The following is a 21939-nucleotide window of genomic DNA, read 5'->3' on the forward strand; positions in this document are numbered from 1 at the left end:
CCTAATCCGTTCCATCTGCTGTTCTCTAAGCACCGAGCAGAAGCAACAGAAATATCCCCTGGAAACAAACTAGCTTGAACTTTTCATCTTAAGATGAGCTGACAGGAGGAACAAGGAAATAAGAAAGAATAGGACCACACATCTTATATCAGGTCCCATCAGGCATCACTGCCATGGAAACAAGCACTAACGGTACGTCCACACGGTTCCGTCACGTTGAAGCTTGCTGGTGGGCGTGTCTGGCGTGGCGACCAACAACCAATTCACATTAGTCTCCCGCCCCCGGACTCACAAGCACACGGTTTGATTGGCTAGAGCTTGTACTGGCATATGATTTGATTGGCTGGCGCTTCCGTCGACGCTTGAAAAGTTGAACTTTTCTCAACTTTTGAATCGAGCGACGCGACGGAACCACAATGCAGTTCGGCAAAGCTTGACGGCACCCTAAAGTGAATGGGAAGCGTCTCCGTTGAAGCACGCGATGGAACCGTGCGGACGTTACGTAACACTTCAAATCAAGAGCGAAGGAAGCGGGTGTTTTACTTTCTTATTTGCTAACTTAAGTTTAGGCTCACATTGCCACATTGGAAGCTAACAAAGGGTTGTAAAAGTAACCTCAGACGTTTTCTTCAGTGAGAAATACATGGGCCTTGTGTCCATGTATATTGAGATGGACTCACATTATTTCCCACATAGTTTAAACACCGGTTCAAAGTAATCCGAGGCATCACCAAAAATCTATAAAATCACCACAATACTGAAATAGGCCACAATGTCAGACAGAGCATTTGATATTGGGACTGCATACTGAGAGAGGAGGGAAAATATAGAGCCAAGAGAAACTGTGCAACTCATGACAAGCCCTGAGCACAATGACTCTGTACTTCCACACTGTGAGAACTACACACTCTCTCACACACACGCACAGCTCAGAAGTCAGATAACACCACATCACCTTGAAATGCACCCAATGTGGTAAACAACAGTGGTAAGATCACTAGGTCTAACCACTTTCCAGCACACGCCAAGGAGAGCGCACAGACTCAGACCTTTGATAACTATAACTGAAAACTCACAGGGCAGTGTCAAACATTAAGGTGAATATTTCTACAAACGGTTTTAGTGAGTTTTAGTGCTGAGCCCAAATTCTTCCAGTCACTTGATAATAGATATATTCCAAAAACCTGAGAACAAAAATACATTATCCATCACAAGCATGCTTTTCCTGACACTACTGCCGGATTTATAGCATTGTCGTTCATTAGGAGTAGAATTAGAATGAAGAAAGGTGAACAATTTTCTGCATCGTATGAAAACAATTTTATTTGGAAAGAGGAAGTAGAAAGGGAACAGTTTCAATCTTAAAAAAGGTTATGCACAGAATGTGAACTGTTTTATTGTCAAAACGTATCATAAATCAGTACACAAAAAATCCACTTTTAACTTTCATATATATATATGAAGCTGACCACAGTAACAAGTCTTTGTGGGTGGAACCTGGTAAAGTAAATAAGTTGGGAACAAAAAAAAGTACAGAAAAGTGAAACTCATAAAAGCTCAGGAGCAGAAGCATGTTATCTGGTTTTGAAGATGACAGTTAATATCAAGGCAATTATAGGACTTCAGCCACCCGGCAGAATATTTTGCTTTTCCTCATTTATTCCACCACGTTCATTTTCACCTCCTCTTCACCCCTCCCCCATGTATTCCCCCTTCTCCTTTCTCCCTTGCTCTTCCCATCCCCCAGACAAATCAATTTGCATCCCTTCCTCCGTTCTCCTCTCGGGGCCTGGACCAGCCCTCTCTTTGTCTCGTGTTGCCATCTTCATTTTCAGCAACCTCACATCAATTTGAGCTCCATGCCGCCCTCCATCACCCGCCGCCCCTCCCCCCCGTCCCATTTACGCCTTTCAAGGAGTGCAGTCCATCGATTCGCCCACTCCTTCTGATTACCATGCTCTTTCTTTCAGGAAGAGGCCTGTGTGTGTGTGTGTGTGTGTGTGTTGTGTGTGTGTGTGTGTGTGTGTGTGTGTGTGGTGTGTGTGTGTGTGTGTGTGTGTGTCTGAGGCCAGCAGAGGTATTTGGGAGGGGAGGAAGGCCCTCCACACTATTATGCATGTAGAGTGACATGGTATGGAAGAAGCATGGAGAGCTGGTTGGAGGCTTCGGTGTAAGTGTGTGATGTGCACATTCAGCAAACAAGCTGCACGATGTCCCTTCACACTGAATTTCATTTCTGATGATTTCACAACTCGTGCTGCTCCCTTTTTAAATGTTCAGATAAACATGATTGTTGTAAAAATGTAATCCTAATCATTGTAATGCATGTCATCCTGATGATTGGAAACACGATCTATGTTGCTGCCATCAGCCATCAATGTTGTGAAAGTTCACTTCAGGTGAATTCTATAATAATAAATCCATCTCATAAATCCAGTTTTGGGCAAAACCGTTTACATAAACTCACTATGCAATTTCTGTCCTAAAGCAAAACAAATTCAAATCCTTTAAATTGTTGCGTGGCTGAGGAATGACAGCCTGACGTGCTCTCAACAACAAAACAACGTGTGAATGTGTGGCTCCTAAAAACACAGAAAACATCAACCTTTCAACAACAGCAGCATTATCATCGTTTCATCCCATCTTTAACAAGGTTACACGGTTTCTAAAAACAAAACACACCTCCCTTTTCATCAAGTGTCAACTTCAGCTAAAAGAGGGAAGCATTCCTAAAACAACAGAGACTCTTCAATCTTTTAAATTATTCTAGAAAAAACATAATACAAAGAAAGCTTTATTTTGGAGGCTGCAGTTCGTGGTGCTGTTGAATGATATTTGCCTAACGTTGCATTCACATGATAAGCAATTTGCCTCTTTGCTCACCGCAAGGTTGGTAGCAGAGCCTTGCAATGAAAATGGCTAGTATATTTTTGTTTCTATGGTTACATCCCCAGCTAGCTTGGTCCGCTACATAGAGCTATCATCTCATTGGTTCGGCGATCGAAAGGTCAGGGGTAACTACTAGGTCAAAGTTGAAATAATTTGAACCTTTCGTGCAACGCTCTGCGTCAATTTCAAGATGTGAGCGGCAATGAGGAAGCGCTGACACCTAGCCATGGATCACACCGGCACCAAGCCAATCAGAGAGACGATTATGTCGCTTATCATGTGAATGCCGCTGATAGTGAGAGGTTTTTCGTTATCATTTAGTCTACTCATAACTTAGATGTACACAATAATAGAAAATACTTCCCCATGTCAAAATTGTAAGAACATATTCACCTTCCATGGCAGATCAAAACCGTTTCGATTAGATGATGGCATGAAATGTCTGCAGGGTGTTGATAATGATCAGTGAGCAAAACAAATGATATATATATTAACCCACAAGCCAAGAGAATAAGGACTGCAGTAAGGACTTAAGACTTAGTACATGGGCTCTGCTCCAACAGTGATCTACAGGGAAGCCTCATAAGGAAAAGTGTAGTCGCGAGGACACATAACAGAGGTATCACGAGTATGATCTTTACGTCATGAGTACAAAAGAATTACAGAAGTGAAATATGTTGATGGAATGCATGATTGCAGTGTTTGGCATTCCCTCACGCTCTCTACAGTACAGCAGATCTTATCTCTGTGCTGATCTGTGTGGGCGTGCGGCTGAATAACAATGCAATGGAAATTCAATTAAGTTGTGATGCAGGTCTTCTGCTTTGAATGTGCCGAATTCTGCTCTGCATCTTTTGTTCTTCAAAGTTATGACTTCTTAAGCTGAAACTAATATATTTTACAGTTTGAAGAAAAAACAACGGCCTCCCAGTGCCTGGTTTTTTGTGTTCTTTACATGCTTCTTCTCTGCCATAGGTGATCATTCGAGGCCAAAGTAATATATCACAGTCGTGTTTCTCCTTTTCTTAGTTTAATGCAGGAATTATTGCTTACTCTGCAAATACACACTCATAAATATCTCTGCATGCAAATGTCTTTAGCTGTTTCTCTTTGTTCCGTCATCGTGGTTCTTAATTACGATAGGAGGGGGGGGGGGGGGGGGGAGACATCTGCAACGTCAAGCCTCGTAGTGTGAACACAAACATGTTTCAGACAATGGACCCCGCCCTGATGTACTGTAGTGGTGAGTAATTGCGTGTATGAGCTATTGAGTAAAGACAGGATGTGTGACCACACACACACACACACACACACACACCCACACACACACACACACACACACACACACACACACACACACACAACCCACAACACACACACACACACACACACACACACACACACACCAACACACACACACACACCCACACACACACACACACACCACACACACACACACACACACCCACACACACCACCACACCACACACACACACACACACACAACAACACACACACACACACACACAACAGGGAGATAACGCTTTGACAATAACAATGAATGGAGAGGGATCAGTTAACATGTTGACGTCATGAATACAAAACACATGGTATGTATGGTTTATGCTAACGTGTTGTCATTTGCCATTTCCTAATACTCAAAAACAAAAAGGAACCGCACTGTAGAATGTGGTTCATAACAGCTAACCATGGATGTCAGGCGGTTTGATTTATTACCATGTCCCAGAGCAGTTAAACATAATCAAAGGTCTATTTCTGGTGTAAATGAGTACGTTGAAAAGGATAAACAGCAAAAGAGAGTTTGGAGTGCACATGCACTTACTCTATCAATGTTATAATGTTATTATTGTACGTTGTTGTTGTTGTTGTGTAAAGTAATATTGAAACAGCCTTAACTGGAGAGTTTACACCATTGGGGCTACGGGCTATTTAGGGCTTAATATCAGGATAACAATGTTTAATAGTGCTTTGATAAATCAGCAACTGATATTTATCAGCCTATTTTAGCTTGGATATAGTTTGATCGGTGGTCTTTATAAAAGGACCATCAGATCTGCAATAATAGTGTCTGTGTAATGCCTCTCATACAATCACAGCATCCACAGTTTAAATCTGACTATCATTTCCACCCCACTTTCTTTAATGTCAGCTACTAAACTCTCTAAACTTCAACTATATTGAATAGAGCCAAATATAGCTGACGAATGGCTTTGTCAACCCACACACCAGATCCTTATTTTCTCTCTCTGCTGAACCTAACTCACTATCCCTGTGTGAACTCCTCAGATGTCAGTCATCCATCAGGAGTTTGTGTCAAGAGCAGCAGGATGTTGCATGAACCTAACCTGTGTCACTTCCTGTCTTGGAGACAGATATCACAGCACTGACAGGCTGAGTGTCACATGTTGCGCTGCGACACTCGGCCAGCGTTTCCTGGCAGCCCCGCGAGGAAGAGGAGCTGCCAGAGAGCGTCAGTGACAGACAGGCTGATTCTCTGAGGCCTGCTGGGCTCTCAGCGTTCCTGTGATCTGGAACTATTTATTTTCACATAGGAGATGCTATGAGAATGAATGGATGAAAGTTTTCAGTGATGTGAATTTGTTTCTAAAGCTAAAAATCCATCGTACTTAGTGAGAAACTCAATAAAAGTTTATTGAAATATTTAATACAATGAATCTGCAACAAATATTAGCCAGAATCCATCAAGGGAACACAACAGGAAATAAAACACAAATGTTCTTATTCACCACCATCATCACTCGGACACCTCATGGGCTGAGGGAATGTGTGGAGATCTAAGATTAGCTTCAGCTTTGACCACAAACAAACTCACAGTATTCTTTACATATACTATTTGAATATTTATTTCTGGCCACTTCACAAATTCAAAATACAAATCCAATCAGAGAACCTTATCAAACACGATAACAGTCTCACTGTTACCGTGTCACCACAATCATGTCTACTTTTTGTACAGGACCTTTTATCACAGGAAATAATCATTTGTAGAGGATATTATTTCATGACTAATTCTTTAGATCTTTCTACTCTTTTAAAAACAGAAAGTAAAGAGTGGCGGGAGTGTGGGCGGAACACATGATGATTTAGAAGAATAACAAAAAGTCAAATATTTCGACTTTCCTTTGGATGGGATACTGTTGCATAAAGCAACATCAAATGACTTTACACTGTGAGCAATGAGCACAATATTAATTGTTAGGGATGCACGATAATTATCGGCCCGATAATTATCAGTCCGATATTAGGAATTATGACGTCATCCCGATAAACCCGATACCAGTATTAATAGCCCCGATAATATACAATATATTTTTTGGGTAAAAAAATAAAAACATACTGCGGTGTGGGTGGATTGGGATGAGGGGCGCTTGTTTTTCACTCGGCTCCTCCCGTTTTGCCAGTACTGTGGTATTAGTGGTTTAGGAAGAGGGGAGTTCTTCACAAATCCAGCGCTCCCTAACTCATGCCTGGCTGTGACGTAAATGGTGTGTGGCCGTGAAGCCAGGACAGTAAACAAACATGTCGTCGGTGGTATGGGCGTTGGAGCTATGTGCAACTCAAGGCATATGCTCGAACCGGAGCTGCCTGGACGCTGCAATCATGTTGCGCACTATCCGTGCTGAGTCTGCTGACTTTTCGTACAATGTCCCACTGTCTGGCTTCCTGCATAAAGTCAAGTGCTCGGCGCAGTTGTGGCGAAATGTCGCTCCTCTGTTTTCATTTAAACAGCTCCTTATATCCGTTAGCATCTGGTACTAGCTAGCTGCGCTAACAACAACAATGCACGTAAGGTCTCTCTCTCGCTCGCTCGGGCCACACATACACACACCCTCCCGGTCCTCCAGATGGCCAGTCGGTGCCTGCCGGTGAGCGTGGAAGTGTGGTCTGCCACAAGCGGGCGGCAGGAGCGGGGCTGTCAGCATCAGCTTGTAGATGGTATTTTAAACTTGATGCACTCTGAAACTACGGGGCGGCCGAGGAAAAAAAATACACATGCGTTAATCGCGTTAAAATAATTAGTGGCGTGTATTATCCGTTATCGGTATCGGTCTTGAGAAGCAGGAAGTTATCGGTATCGGTTTCAAAAAACCAATATCGTGCATCCCTATTAATTGTTAATAAATCAACAACCCATCCCTAATGTTCCCTAACTGTTCCTACTGATGTTGCTTCTATTTTGAATGAAAGAAAATGTGGGGACAACTACAGCAACGCTGTCATTCAGATTCCTACAGATAACCATTAGACTGTGAGTCAGACCCTTTGGCTGGAAGGCTCCTTTCACTGAAATGTACTCTGTATTCCCCCAGGGCAGGCTCTTGTGTTTTACCTGCCGAATATTAAAAAGGTAAAAAAGCTTCACTGGACTCCCTCATTACACTGGCGAGGTTTGCATTTCTGAATAGTTTCCATAGTTTTGGAATGGGTTGCTAGAGCCCTCGGGGAAGGAAACTTTTCCAATGCCAGAAAATAAGTCAGTCCATGTAAAAACATAAAACTCATCACGGTGGGAGTCACTTTTTAGATATAGATACTTTCCTCAATAATGCTTAATGCATCATGAACATTTGCTTTCTCCAAGGATGTAATGCAAGTTATTTAACATCCTTCAATTACTTTTTATTGTATGAATACACTATAAGATGTAGGCATAATAAATGAATGGCAACAAAATGCTTACTTTGTTGAGTCTATTGACCTACATCTTGGAGTATAAAGAAAAAGTTTGATTTTCTTAACTTCTGCCATCTGACATGGTGAGTTTCTTAAAATAATTGCCCACATGAGTCAGAAGAATCAAAGCTGAGGACACTACCACAATTTATCAGTTAAAGATGGCCTCCCTCATACAGTCTGACACAATCTGGCTCCAGCATTAAAAGTGTAACTTGATGCCTCAGTATGGACAGTGCCGACACACATTTGTCTCTGGAGATCTGCCACATTACTCAGCATATCATTCACTGAGGGATCATCAGAGCAGGCTGAGCGCTGGTCGGATTTATTCAGGTTGGATCCACAGCAGCGGATTAAAGCGCTGAGTCACTCCTTGGCGAGACACCGCTTTCTCTCTCTGTAATGTACTGCTCCATAAAGCTGCTGTCACTGCATGCACTGAGTTACAAACGTCTCAAAAACTACAGGGTTTTCTAATAAATTAGATGTAGGAAAACGACTGTTATTATCATAGTTTTGGCAATTATTTCTACTGGTACTGATAACACCCTACTCAACTAAATATCTGCATGACGACATCCAGCCCACATTCCTAAAATGAAGACTAATGGAATAAGAAACATGCAGTGAGATGAACAGACAGGTTGTGAACAAGCCGAGAGTTAAGCCTATTCATCCCAGCACTTTCTTTGCAGATAATACAAAGTGAGCGCACCCATGATTTCTGTACTAATGCGTCACAGGGACTGTGTCTACCAAAACCATATACGCTATAGGTATGGCTGAACAGGAAAGTCTCTCTGTAAAATGGGATCAGTTAAAGAGTTTTCACCTTTTTCCAATAACAACCAATTTTGGCAAAAACTACACAAATAAATACTTTGGGTCCCCCTCGCAGTGCTGCTGCAGCGAGCCGTTTGGCTGATGCAGAGCGGAGTGCACGCGCTGGGGTGTACGGTTTAACCATGTCCTGGATGTAGGAAGGGCCAGATCCATTCGCAGCATGGTACGCAAGTACCAGTGTCTTGAAGTGGATTCTAGCAGTTACCGGAAGCCAGTGAAGGGAGCGGAGGAGCGGAGTGGTGTGGGAGAATTTAGGAAGGTTGAAGACCAGACGAGCAGCTGCATTCTGGATGAGCTGCAGAGGTCGGATGGCACATGCAGGTAGACCAGCCAGGAGGGAGTTGCAGTAGTCTAGGCGTGAGATGACGAGAGCCTGGACCAGAACCTGAGTCGCTTTCTGAGTCAGCTGGGGACGTATCTTCCTGATGTTGTAAAGCGTGTATCTGCAGCAACGGGTTGTAGCAGCGATGTTTGCAGTGAAGGACAGGTTGTTATCTAGGGTCACACCCAGATTCCTTGCAGTCTGAGTCGGGGAAACAACAGAGGTGCCGATGTTGATCGTTAGGTCAAGAGTGGGACAATCTTTTCCCGAAAGGAAAAGCAGCTCAGTCTTGTCAAGGTTGAGCTTGAGGAGGTGAGCAGACATCCACTGAGAGATGTCCTAGACAAGCAGAGATGCGTGCGACGACCTGGGTCTCTGAGCGGGGAAAGGACAGAATTAATTGGGTGTCGTCAGCGTAGCAGTGGTATGAAAAACCATGCGGGCTAATGACAGATCCGAGCGAGTTTGTGTACAGGGAGAAGAGGAGGGGACCAAGAACAGAGCCCTGAGGGACCCCTGTAGTTAATTGACAAGGGTCGGAGTCGGACCCTCTCCAAGTTACCCTGTTTATTACATCTCAATAAATAAATACATTTGTGCCAAAAAAGTGAGGCCACAACAAGCTTTTCTTTGTTTAAAGAGACCTGCTTATTAATATCATCTCAAACTCAGTGGCGAGCCGTGACTTTTATACCTAGGCCCTCTGACCCCCACCCCTTCCCTCGAGTTATTACGTCACAGCGTATACTTCAGCGGAATATCAAAACAACGGCCCGGGGTGCAAAACGCATCAATGAAAGTGACCCTCTACCACACAAAACAACACCTGTAAATTACCCTATTTGTGTTCTTTGAAATTGAAAAGGATATTGCATTGTGTTTGTTACTTTCGTTGCAGTTGTATGTCTTAAGTGTAATTTGGCATGCTTTTATTTTGAAGGCGAGTTAACAAAATAACTCCTGTTGACAGGAAGTTGTTGTTGTTTTGGAAACAAGAAAAGTTTCACAGCGGGCGGAACTTGTCATAAAGTCCGCGATAATAACACCCACCCATTTAGAGGGAAGATTTGATTGGTCAATTGTACTGTCATTTGACATTACTCTCTCGTTCAGTTACTATAGCGGGGCCCTCTGTGAATTCATAGCTGGACCGCCTGGTCACAGTACACTCGCAGAGACGAGCTTCTTTCATTTAACCCTTCACATTCCAACAGAAACTGAATAGGCAGATTCGAAGGATTTATTTCTTTGGAAATGTTATTTTAAATACAATTAAATCAAGTTATTTTGGTAAAACTAATGAAAAATATAACTAAAAAAATATATGAAAAAATATAAAAAAATATTTTTTTTTTAATGTTTTTAAATATTATTTTGTAGAATATCTTAGGCCCTCACAGAGGGCCCTCACGGCTCGCCACTGCTCAAACTAGAGAATGAAATTCCTGAATAATTTGCTAGTGGGAATGCTTTATGCTGAAAAGCTGACTCTAAACTGCTATGCTGAAATGTAATGTGTAAGAAGAAAGTGAATAATTAAGATTGAAATGATACATGAACACTGGGGGCTTGAATGTGTGTGATAAGAGAAGAAAAGAAAGTACAAAGGCTTGGAAAACCAGCAGAATATTTGAACTGCAAACTTTTGAACTAACTTGATGGCGAGGGATCTGTTGCCATGGCAACGGCATTTCATGAAACCCCATAATACGCTTAGATGTGTTGATTATCGTTACCAAACCTGTGAAGTTTTGGGCCGTTTGGAGCATTTTCACTGAAGTTATGAGAAAACCGTGTTTCATAGCGAGCATTATGTTGCCAAGGCAACGGCATCTGAAGAAATCTCAAAACTGTCCCGTAGATGTCTTCACGGCTGGATTGTTAGCACACATGTGAAGTTTGAGCACTTTTGGACCATTTTCATAGGAGTTATAGCAACATCGTATTTTTTGGCGAGGGATGCGTTGCCATGGAAACGGCATATGGTGAGATTTCAGATTTGGCGTAGAGCTGTTGAGGCATCGACCGGTGATATACAAGCGAAGATTGGGGGACGATTGGAGAATGGCCATTGGGGTTACAGCAACATCGTGTTTTATGGCGAGGGATGCGTTGCCATAGTAACACTGCATTACGTAACACCACATTACGTAACATCAGATTTGATGTAGAGCTGTTCAGGGCCACAGTGTTAACCATCATGTGCCTTTCCATTGATCTGAATGATAGATAAACCTCTTACATGTGAACGTTTTGTTGAAGAACCGTAACAGATATTGGTGAAATTTCAACGCGTGAAGCATGTCAAGGACCCTGAGCGTCTGAAGTGTGCTTTGTGTACTTTCGGGTCAATAATGTGGCCTTTTTGGCAGATTAACTAAAGGTGTGCAGCTGCTGCTGTGAGGAAAAATCACGCTGAATTTACAATGGTTCTTAATGGAGACATGTTGAAAGTTTTTGTCACTTCATGCCCTCAAGAGGCATTTTGTTCAATATTTTTGCTTATTTTTTTTTTTCAAGCTAAGACATCTTTTCTTACATTTGTCATGAAAAATGATGTCCAAGGAGTGTATGGTTTAGGAATTATGGCAGGTTTAAAAAAATAAAATAAACTGTTAAGCCTTAACGAGCTGCGCAATACACACTAATGTTAAAATCTGAAGGATGCTCTTTACCAAGGTCTGAACAATGTTTAATATCTCTAAAAGTATGAATCTCATTTAAAAGCTGCGTAACACGAATAATGTCAGAAAGATGTGTAACATTTAAAAGTTGGAATGAGGTTTCTGAGTGAAAATATGAAGGAGCAGTTAGCAGTTGAAGTCGCATGAAGATTTTTCAAGTCTGAAGAGTTTCTCCATTGACTTCCATGTTAAAAATGTGATGAATTATGGGATATATCTCTGTAATTATGAAAGTTATGAAAGAGAAAAGTAATAGCCATCGATTCCGATCGAGCTGAACGTTTTGAAGTTTGAACGGAGTTTCTGCGATGTGGAATGTGGGAGTAGAAGAGCGGCAAAATAACCCGGCGGAATAAGAATAACTATTTGTCCGTAGAAGAACAAGCAGTTGGAATGCTGCCAGTGGCTGGTTTTGCTTCATAGACTAGAAATTATAGTCTGACTAAGTGGTTGACATGGTGGATAGTTTAGTTCAACAACTAGTATTTTAAAAAGGTCTCTTGTTGGTTTGAAAATGTAAAAAGTCAACAAAGACTGTTTTCCAGGAAGTGTTGGCTTAAGATTACAGTGTGTCAAAGGTGACTGCAAGAGGAAGTCATGACACATAAGGCGTCAGCAATTACTACGTACTACCATCTCTGCCATTACACATTTGAAAGGCAAAAATGTCTGCTTAACCCCGAAGGACAACTCAAATAGGAAATGCTGTGTTGTGAGAGTGAGCAGGTCACAGCGTCTCTGCTAACAGCTATTACAGGACTTTGTTTGGTTGCAGAGATTCTGTCGGAAGCTAATGGAGAGAAACCGTGACAGCTGTATCTAATGAGACATGTCCTCTGGTTAAAAAGAACATTATCACAAACACACACACACACACAGATCTCATGATACTGTCTTTATCACATACAGCTGAACAACATGCAACATGAAGTAAACCACAAGTGACTCAGCAACAAACTGATGATACGCATGTAACATATTGTTACTTCACTCTACTATTTATGTGATAGGAATGAAAAACAAGTAGGTTGCATAATGAAAAAAGAAGGCGTTGCAGAAACATGAGCCCTTTTCAAAAAGCATCCCTAAAATGATGTAGACAAAACCCAGAGGAGCTGTAAGTGAGAACGCAAATGTTTAGATCTTTCAGACCTAACAGACATTCCTGAAAAGAGCGGCTCACTGCCTGGAAAATACACAGTGAGCGTGTTGATGACGTTTCCATGTGCCTTGGTGTAAACTGGAGGGAAACAAACATCCAAGGGAGAAAGAGGTAATTTACTCGAAAACAGAAACGAAAATAAGAGACGACGAGATTTTAGAACTAAAAAAGGGCAGAAATCGTCAAGCAAGTTAAAAGGATCAGCAAGAGCGTGGTTTATGACCAATTAACAAACTGGCTCTTTGGCAGCAGTGTAGTCGCATTAGACTGCACCAAGCCCCAGGAAGTGCGCCGGGCGTTAAAACACATTTTTGTAGCGGTCAAACTGTGGTACAACTACCGTGTCTGTCAGTGAAGTCATTGGGTCAAAGAATACCTTTACCGATCGACTTACACTGAACAAAAATATAAATGCAACACTTTTGTTTTTGCTCCCATTTTTCATGAGATGAACTCAAAGATCTAAAACATTTTCTATACACAAAATAACCATTTCTCTCAAATATTGTTCACAAATCTGTGATAGTGAGCACTTCTCCTTTGCCGAGATAATCCATCCCACCTCACAGGTGTGGCATATCAAGATGCTGATTAGACAGCATGATTATTGCACAGGTGTGCCTTAGGCTGGCCACAATAAAAGGCCACTCTAAAATGTTCAGTTTCATCACACAGCACAATGCCACAGATGTCGCAAGTTTTGAGGGAGCGTGCAATTGGCATGCTGACAGCAGGAATGTCCACCAGAGCTGTTGCCCGTGAATTAAATGTTCATTTATCTACCATAAGCCGTCTCCAAAGGCGTTTCAGAGAATTTGGCAGTACATCCAACCGGCCTCACAACCGCAGACCACGTGTAACCACACCAGCCCAGGACCTCCACATCCAGCATGTTCACCTCCAGGATCGTCTGAGACCAGCCACTCGGACAGCTGCTGCAACAATCGGTTTGCATAACCAAAGAATTCTGCACAAACTGTCAGAAACCGTCTCAGGGAAGCTCATCTGCATGCTCGTCGTCCTCATCGGGGTCTCGACCTGACTCCGGTTCGTCGTCGTAACCGACTTGAGCGGGCAAATGCTCACATTCGATGGCGTCTGGCACGTTGGAGAGGTGTTCTCTTCACGGATGAATCCCGGTTTTCACTGTTCAGGGCAGATGGCAGACAGCGTGTGTGGCGTCGTGGGGGTGAGCGGTTTTCTGATGTCAATGTTGTGAATCGAGTGGCCCATGGTGGTGGTGGGGTTATGGTATGGGCAGGCGTATGTTATGGACGACGAACACAGGTGCATTTTATTGATGGCATTGTGAATGCACAGAGATACCGTGACGAGATCCTGAGGCCCATTGTTGTGCCATTCATCCACGACCATCACCTCATGTTGCAGCATGATAATGCACGGCCCCATGTTGCAAGGATCTGTACACAATTCCTGGAGGCTGAAAACATCCCAGTTCTTGCATGGCCAGCATACTCACCGGACATGTCACCCATTGAGCATGTTTGGGATGCTCTGGATCGGCGTATACAACAGCGTGTTCCAGTTCCTGCCAATATCCAGCAACTTCGCACAGCCATTGAAGAGGAGTGGACCAACATTCCACAGGCCACAATCAACAACCTGATCAACTCTATGCGAAGGAGATGTGTTGCACTGCGTGAGGCAAATGAGGGTCACACCAGATACTGACTGGTTTTCGGACCCCCTCAGACCCCCCCAATAAAGCAAAACTGCACGTTTCAGAGTGGCCTTTTATTGTGGCCAGCCTAAGGCACACCTGTGCAATAATCATGCTGTCTAATCAGCATCTTGATATGCCACACCTGTGAGGTGGGATGGATTATCTCGGCAAAGGAGAAGTGCTCACTATCACAGATCTTTTCAGATTTGTGAACAATATTTGAGAGAAATGGTTATTTTGTGTATATAGAAAATGTTTTAGATCTTTGAGTTCATCTCATGAAAAATGGGAGCAAAAACAAAAGTGTTGCGTTTATATTTTTGTTCAGTGTACATTGGGAAAGAGACGTCTTGAAACGTTCTAAAAGTCGAATCCAGAGTTATTTTCACTTTGCATTTCTTTGACTGAGCTGTGACTGGCAGATCAGAGGCGGGCATAAGGGAAACTCAAGTGCTCATGCTATATGGGTCCAAGGCCCGAGTGATCCAGGTACTTTTTGTACCTCCAATCAGTCAAATTTTTGCTTTGTGCACCACTGAGTAACTTCCATAGGAATGAACGGGCCCTCCCCCCAATGTTGTAACCAGTTCTCTTTACAAATCGTTGCTCTGCACGCTCTAAAGCGGCACCACCACTTCCATAAACCAAGTACACTGAGTATGTGAGAAAGCTTCTGACATGGAACATTTTCTGTTGTCAATATATGTGAAAGGACAATGTCCAGACCTGATTCAGGACATTTTCATGAGAGAACGGCTGACGTGGCCATTAAAATAAAGGTATAACTCATTCAAAATGCATGGAGCTGTAGCCCCCCTGACAAGATACTAACACTAAAGGGGCAAACACACTTCAGAGTGGACATTGAATGTGCATGGGTGAGCGGCAGCAGCTGAGGCCTGAGGAGCGGCACGGAGGACGGTAAGCCGACACCTGAGAGACGACCGACAGCAGCCGAGCCCCGTTACACACCAACACAACGGAGCGACTGTGTGCTCCGGGTGGCAGCCTCTGAGTGTCCTCTCTGCTCAGCCGGATCCTTTCTGTAATTGTGTGTATCTGTGCAATTATGTGTTTGTCTGCAGGGGTCTGTGTTAGTGTGTCTGTGCTTGTGTGTGTGTGTGTGTGAACAGTGTCATTTTTCACACGGTAGCCCGATCTCCAGAAAACGCCACCTGTTCAGCACCATGGCTGACTAACGTCTTAACTAGAATTACATAATAGCTGGCGGGAAAAGATTGTGTGCCTACAATGAGCCATGGCAGTTACATTTGTGTTCAATTAATTTAACTAATAAACTTAACAAACACACATTACAATAACCAGATGTTGTGGGAACAGAATTTTTACAGAAAATAGTCTTGCCAAGAGTCACATTAAGCAATATCAGAGGGGATTTTTATAATTAAGTTGAATAAACAATTTTTAGATTAATCTCAATGCCCTCTGATGCAGAGCCAGCAATGTGTTTAATACCATTTGGTATAAATACAGAACTAGGAACTTGATCAGAGTGCACAGGTTTAAAAAAAAAAAAGGGCCCCGTACAGAAACTCCAACTTTCTCTACACACACTGAGGAAGATGAGGGCAGTGGATGCATTGGGTGATGGAAAACCGTTAGGAAAAGAGTTGTGCTCAAACACGACAGACGCATAAGGTAAGATGGTATTCAAGCAAGTAAGACTAGTCCAGGGGTCGGCAACCCGCGGCTCGAGAGCCCTCTGCTCTGGCTCCCTTGAGCTTAGACAAAAATAAGAAGGAAATAAAATAAAAGTATTTGTAGGACTATTTATATTTTGTTGCATGGTTGAAAATGTTTCGTATCTTGTATTTTGAGGTGATACTGTGACACATAAATACAAAAACTAAACGGTTTTAATTAGGTCAACTAAAATATGCGTCACATCCTGCTACGGTCCCGCGCGAGCGCCTTTTCTTGCAGGCGAATAACCTGACCCCTGGCTCGATGAGCGAACTATGGATAAATCAAAGAAAATAAAGTATCGGAGGAACACAGGATTTAATTCTGCGTGGACAGAGTTATATGCTTTCACAGCAAGCGGTTCTGGCTTACCGGTATGTTTGATATGTAGAGAGAAGTTGTCAAAGCAGGTGCTGCAGCCTTTACGTATCGAGGAACAACACGGGAGAGGAAGACAGCTGAAGATCTTCAGTCATAATTCAATGGGGTATGTAATTTATTGCAGAAAACACTGTTATATTCCATGGAATGCTCTTAACGTCCCGATAGCAATGAAAAGCTGTAAAAAGCACGACCAATCATCTGAGCCGGCACGGCTAAAATAACTGGATGGCCTACCTGCCTGTCAGCCTTCCATCTGTGCACAAACTTATCTCGTGCCCTCATTGGTCATGTGCGCGTTCCTGCGTGTTGGAGGAGGGGCTCTGTAAGGAAGAGGCAGATTTTTTCCGGTTGTGTATTTTCAAATTCTAGCGATCTCGAGCTGGTTTCTCCAAAATGACCGACCCCACCTTTAACTCTTTTTAGGGTGCAGCTATATGTTTTATATATTTCAAAGTAGGCCCATTTTAATTATATTTGTTGTCCTTCAAAATGTGCAGAGGACTCCCCAAGTGCTGTGTTTCATTTATTTTAAAGTAGGCCTGTGTATTATTTTTAATTCTCCTTATAGGAGTTCTTTGTTTCTTATTCGAGGTAACAGTTTTTATAATTAATAAATAATAAATGCAAAAAAAATGTAGTTTTTGTCTATGATATAACAATAAATACAACTTTATAAGCTATCAAGCTATGAAATAATAATAATATTTTTTTGGAAAAGGGAGCAAAATGGCTCTTTTGGTCAAAAGGTTGCAGACCCCTGGACTAGTCTAAGCAAGGAACCTAAAACGTACATTTATTTTATAAACCTGCCACCGTGTGCTATTAACCAAGCCTTTTACAGGAAGGTCTGCTAAATCTCTTAAGCTCTCTTCCCAGCACTGCCCTGCTTTACATCCACACTTTCATACTTTCCCCCTGACAAGTATCAGCAGGGCTCCTCGGAGAAAAGCGCCTGGCTCATGGGCATGGGAAGTTGCTGTTGAGGCTAAACAGAAGTTACCTGAATCACCTTTCCAGGGATTAAAGTTGGAAATGTCCTTGCAACTGGCCCACCTATCTAGCCTAATACAGGGTATTTAATGCAATCCTGCCTAATTTTATACTGATCACACATGGTTCAGTTGGCCTAAGCGAGCTACATGATTGAAACCCTGGAGCTGTTTATCATTGTGTTTTGTGTATTTTTATTTGAAACTAATGCTGTTGTATGGGGCATCAGAGGTGAGCGCTTATTTGGGGAAACATGTCACGACAGCGATGTCATGAATCTTTCATTTGTCCAAGGAACACAAAAGCCCTGATCTGCCCCGCGGGGTCACACAGATGAACATGCTGGATTTCTTTCTCTAAGAACACACAGTTGAACATGTGCAAACTCGCACTCAGCCTACATGACGTCCTTTTCTCTCTACCTCTCTCACACACTGATGCAAGTTCATAACTGGCCCTAAGCAAACTCTTTTTCTATTCCCAGTGTACATAAACAATAAGTACAGAAATACTGTTTCCAACCTCGAGGAACCCTCGCTGTCTAAAAGTACAGCTCGGAACCCCCCTAAGCTTTACCAGCTCATTGTTCACTCTAACCTAAACTGATGCTAATGATGGGACTTTAAGTAAGTGACTAAATGTCCTCCAAGTTAAACTTATTTTCCATGTTTCTTTAATCTTGGAAGCACTTGAGCCTCGGAAATACACAACACAAGTACAACAAGACAGACAAACTCGTATTTCACTTCATCTTTGGCAGTAAACCAACATCTGACTGAGAAAAAAACATTACAACTAAAGTTTAAATGCAAACATGTGCAGGTCTATAGCCGATGCAGGTTCAGCAGGTTAGGTAGAATGAATTAACGTTAATGCCAACACATTCCCAGAAGCAGATCTCAAGTTGATTAATGTCAGTATTTTGCAACAACAATAACAACAACAACAGACAAACATGAGCAAAGTCATTGTAAGACCAACAGTTGTCAGAGGTCACAAAGAGCTAAAGGGAGAGATACATCATATGAAAGTTATTAACAAGGCCCGTGGAAAACCACAACGCAAAGATTTAATTTGGACACAGACAATGTCACTTCTCAAGTAAAAGTAGATTGTTTAGATCGCACTTAATATATATGATTCCATGTACAAAAGGTTCTGTAGCTGGGTTGAGGTTTACTTGTTAAAAATTGATAATTTTTAATTCAGTTAAAGAAGCCTTGTTTGAACATTATATCCATGACAGTGAATTCAAAACTATTACTAGTACTAGACTAGTACCAGTTGATGAACCAGAAAGATAAAATGCTTGCTTAACCAATAGAAAAGTACGTGATCCCATCATTAGGAGTAAAATACGAACACCAGCTATTGGCTTCTTGTGATGATGATGATGGCATGTTGAATGTTTACTGCATTTTACCAATGCTAACTTTTTGATGCATGTTAATGCAATTGTAACATGAACTCTGTCATAAACTGTTGTTAAATGTTACAGAGGGGATACATTAATAACTCAAAAGTTACGAGGCTTAAAGTAATGTTTGTAAAGTACAAAAAGTTGCTCCCTTTGTCGTGTCCTAAGGGAGAACGGTGAGGAACATGGAGGACTTGGATGCTGCCTGGACCAGATGGTGCGTCGGTCATGGCTCTGGGTTTCTGTGACTTTGGGTGCCAGGACTTGATGGAGTCAGAAGTGAAGTGACAGGAGAGAGGCTGAACAACAGAAGAGAGGCAGTGGTGGGAACAGAGAGTTCCAACATGCAGAGTGTGGGTCCGGGTGTGAAGGCTCTGGCTGTCTGTTTGCTACTGTATGATTGATTTACAACGTGGTGATAATGTTCTCAGAAGATGACAAAGCAACAGGAGGAGCAATATATCGGGTCGAGTTGTGTGACAGTGTTTATGATGTTCTTAGTTCTGCAGGAGGTTATGAAACAACAATTGTGAGAATTACTATTCTTGTGGTACTACTGCCTTATTAGGCCCAGATGAAGCAGAGCATATTAAAACCACATCTCATGTACAACAACGTCCTTACTGACAACAAATAAGCACTAATTAGAGGGTTATTGAGGAAAAACTCTCAACTAATGGCTTATTACTTGTAGAATATGGTCATGTAGAATAAGGCATTAATAAGTGTTTTATAATGACTAATAAAGAGCCTATTATACTGCTAATATGCATGTTAAAACAACTAGTTGATGGTTAATTTGTGTACCTTAATATAAAGTGTTACCCTCCCACAGATGAGTATGTATAGGGAACATTAGTTAGAATGACATCAATTAGGGAGGATTTATTAGGGGACTTAATGTTAGGGCGAGTAGGACTGTCAACAATCTGAGTAACATTCAAAGAGATACAAAGGTTTTTTAAATCCTCTGACACTGCAGTTAACCAGTCCCAGTTAAAATCTCCAAGTAGCACTATTACCTTGTAGTCTAGTTGTGATAAAAGATTTGCCAATGAAGACAAGGATTCCTTGATAGCTGAGGGGGGTCTGTAACAGCCCACCACCATGACCTGTTAACCCTTTGCCACTTCAATATTTAAGGCTAAACATTTGAGTTGCTTACAGATTGATTTGGAAACCAACGTGGTTACACTAAACTTATTCTTCACATAAATGGCAACGCCACCACCTTTTATTAGGCCGGTCGGTACGATATACACTGTAACCATTTCAGGAGATGTCAGAGGTCAAAATAGATTTATTTAGCCACGTCTAGGGATGCTCCGATCGATCGGTCACCGATCGAGATCGGCCGATACTCACTCTCTACCGATCGATCGGTGCTCTCTAAACATGCCGATCGCGAGAGCCGATCGCATGACGTAAATACATGACACTTTTCTCTGTGTGCGGCAAAACAATCTCGCCAAAATGGCTTCACCGGTCTGGCAGTATTTCAAGGTGTCCGAAAAAGACAGTAAAATAGCGGTATGCAACGTGTGTGTGAAGCAGAAATCCTGCAGCTCCGCCCGCTGAGACGGACCGGTGAGCGGAGCAAAACACCAAGAGTTAGACCTACTTAGCTATTTGATCTACCTCTGGAACAAGCTAAACTAGTTATTATACATATATTTATTCTTCACTGTCGGGTCACTCATTACTGGATCAGTGAGCTGCATGAGATACTGACAGGCTGTCAGGAGGGAGAGAGGGAGGGAGAGAGGGGGGAGAGAGGGGGGAGAGAGAGAGGGAGAGAAAAAGAGAGCGCTTCCTCATCTCTCCCTGTTTATTATCCAAAGTGAATGTAAACTTGAATAATGTACATCATTTGAATGTAATAATTAAGTTGATTGTTGTTGTGGAAGCTCCAGTGAATGAGCCCCATTAACTGAGTTTAAACATCCCTTTAAATGGAAGATTTAAAGTGATGTTTAAATCTTCCATTTAGGCCCCGCCCACTTGATCGGATCGGCTATCGGTATCGGCCGATACTGATTTCTTCAACAATTCTTGGTAACTAGTGTGATGAATTGATATACAAATGGTCTTTCTGTGGATGAATCATTACTTTGAACTAGCATTTACTTGAATTGCCAGATATCCGGATAGTTCATAGAGTAAAAAAATAGAGTCAACTAAAATACTGGGCATGACTTTAAATGTGAAAGTAAATGACTGTGTGCATGTGTGTTTGTTGAAATGGACAAGAGTGGGTAAGGAAGGGATAATATGTATGACCCCTTGTTGCCATGGTGAGGTTGCCAACAAGAGTGGCTTGTGACTGAGTGAGCACAGCAATCATTCTACTATCAGGCTCACAGGCACATAGCTTATTCCCAGCAATGCTTACAAAAAAGTCTTCTCGACCAGTTTTGGCTACAATGCACTATAATAAAATGGGCCATCTTAACATGACCTGTTCTGTGAAGAGAAAACCCTCAAAACTACTGATGTCACAACAGCAGTAGCACTGATGTAGTAGCTTCATCTGAGGATTATTACAGGGATTTCTCAGCATACAAAGGAAGAGTTCTGTTTCACACGAGAACATTACTCAATCACGAGCAAAACAGCATCATGGCAAAGCATCAAGCATTTAATAGGCACAATTATTGCTATACTGCTCTGAAAAAAACGCTTTTATCACTCCTGCAGTTACTAAACAGGAGAAGAGAGCCATCCCACATAAACCACTAAACACCAGGAGGCTAAAAACCCTGATCATAAATTGAAAATATATGATAAGGTATTAAGTGACTGTAAAGTTAAGTTCCTATTGTCATGACGGTCTTTACTTAGATTAGTATAGGAATACATGGCTAAATCTTAATGCAGCATCATGGTTCGGAGTCCTACATTTGGGTGTTGGCTGACATCAACTTTCCAAACCATCCACAACGTGTTCGTATAAAAAGATCATAGTACCTCCTGGATTCTGCCATCTCTATGAGTGTTACTAGGTACTAGATGCAGGCTAGGCAATAAACACCTGACAGTTAGTGAGTCAGGAGCATGGTGAAAACCACATGACAGGTCAGTGAGGAAAGGTGGCAGCGTCTCCCATGGCACAGCCGGGCTCAAAATGAGTACAATGTTAAT

At 42.2% G+C, this 21939-nt stretch overlaps 1 protein-coding gene across 1 annotated transcript in view; it reads right to left on the reverse strand.

Annotated features, from left to right (window-relative positions):
• Window positions 1–21939, reverse strand: part of LOC117555585 (MAP/microtubule affinity-regulating kinase 4-like) — a 66564-nt gene that overhangs the window by 38689 nt on the left and 5936 nt on the right.

Source organism: Gymnodraco acuticeps, unplaced genomic scaffold (assembly GCF_902827175.1).
Source record: "Gymnodraco acuticeps unplaced genomic scaffold, fGymAcu1.1, whole genome shotgun sequence".
In the NCBI taxonomy this organism is placed as follows: Eukaryota; Metazoa; Chordata; class Actinopteri; order Perciformes; family Bathydraconidae; genus Gymnodraco; species Gymnodraco acuticeps.